Source organism: Amphimedon queenslandica, unplaced genomic scaffold (assembly GCF_000090795.2).
Source record: "Amphimedon queenslandica unplaced genomic scaffold, v1.1 AMPQUscaffold_12820, whole genome shotgun sequence".
Taxonomy (NCBI): Eukaryota; Metazoa; Porifera; class Demospongiae; order Haplosclerida; family Niphatidae; genus Amphimedon; species Amphimedon queenslandica.
The window spans coordinates 18,834-20,370 of NW_003546944.1; the positions used below are offsets into that span (position 1 = coordinate 18,834).

Consider the following 1,537-nt stretch of genomic DNA (forward strand, 5'->3'; position numbering starts at 1 on the left):
CAGAGCCTGGAGTTAATGGATGTAACAGCATTGGTTGGGATGAACTGCTACTCTATCCATCAATAATATATGGAATATGGTTATCATACTATGTACTAATAGTAAGTTATCTACTGGTACTAATGAGTTGACATTCATAACTAATGTATAGGTGTTCTATTGGAAGGAAAAGATTATAAAAGAGAAGAAATACATGACAGCATTCACAATAATGTCACAAGAGAAGAAAGGCGGTCTTATATATTTAATTACTAACTGTCTGGGGCTAAAGTATCAGAAACAAATGTACTTTGTTGCTTACACAGTAATGGGATGCCTCTTCTTCATACTAGCATACTTATGCTACATATCGTAAGTACATGCACCCACTACTGACTGAGACTCTGTTTACACTAATTCATTTTCATATGTAAACGGAGACTTTTTGATTCTGATACAGCTTTTGTTTACACTAATACATGAAAAAGCATCCCTATTCCAAGCAAAATGTAAACGGATACCAAAGTGGATACTTCTATAAACGAATGATAAATCTTATGAAAGCACAGCTGCTCAGTGGATTAGTGTAAACACCTGAAACGAATAATAGCAAAAACAATCCGGATTCATTGAAGTGGATTAGTGTAAACGGGGTCTGACTGTAGAGAGATTGACTGATTAATTTTTTATGATTTGCAAAACTCAACTACCTCATCTTGTTCACTATCTTATTTTTAGTTTAGTGTATAATTACATTTTCTTTCTGGGGTTTCTCCTGGTTGCCTGTTACAATGGAGCTACTTTCTATATCAAGGTTGTTGGGAAAGAATATTATAAAAATGAAGAAAAGAAAAACGAATGAATTATACAGTTTATACTGAGTAGCTAATATGTCATTTTGTTATTATCCCAGTGCATCATTAATTGAATTACAATTTATTTCAATGTGTTAACCAGTGTCATCATATAGACCACTGTACTATGTATGGAGTTGTTTTGAAGTATAGTCGTACAGTGAAGTACCATAAACTCCTATAATACAATATTAAAGTAACTAAATAAATAATAGTAATTCAATTATAGTTTCACATAGCCAGCCTCTGGGGTCACAGGCTGACTACGTGCAAGACTGATTTAATAACAGTCAAGACATGTAGTTGGAGCTGTTTTCTGGTTGCTATCCCTTCTATAAGTTAGTAATAGTCAGCCTAATTTGACTCATATACTATAGTGTTGAAGGAATTTGGCCCTTAATAATTGAAGGAAAGGAGAAATAGAGAGAAAGCCAAGAAAGGGAATGTTTGCTAACAAAGATAGCAATGGTAAGTTCTAGATAGCAGCAATTGATACACTAATGATACCTCATTAGGAGAGACTGGTACTGATGCTGTATACATTAGGAACCAGTTTGAGTATGATAGGATGCAGTCAATACATGAAGATATTGTTGCTATTGAGAGATTCCATGAGATGAAGGACTCAAGGGTAGACACCATCATCTATACTGTGTTTGTTTTTGAGGCATTAGTAACAGGATTTCTAGCTGGGATGATCACTG

General features: G+C 34.3%; 1 protein-coding gene and 1 long non-coding RNA gene across 4 annotated transcripts in view; both read left to right on the forward strand.

Moving 5' to 3' along the window:
- Positions 1-1,537, forward strand: part of LOC105314534 (uncharacterized membrane protein C776.05-like) — a 6,176-nt gene that overhangs the window by 1,309 nt on the left and 3,330 nt on the right. The window lies entirely within an intron of this gene.
- LOC109586650 (uncharacterized) lies at positions 7-1,531 on the forward strand. 3 transcript variants are annotated; one of them, XR_002187144.1, is made up of 6 exons: positions 7-101; positions 152-351; positions 718-1,029; positions 1,073-1,171; positions 1,211-1,301; positions 1,349-1,531. It is a non-coding gene; the product is annotated as an uncharacterized LOC109586650 (long non-coding RNA). The 3 variants fall into 3 exon arrangements; XR_002187145.1 differs by having other exon boundaries at positions 1,219-1,301; XR_002187143.1 differs by having other exon boundaries at positions 1,073-1,301.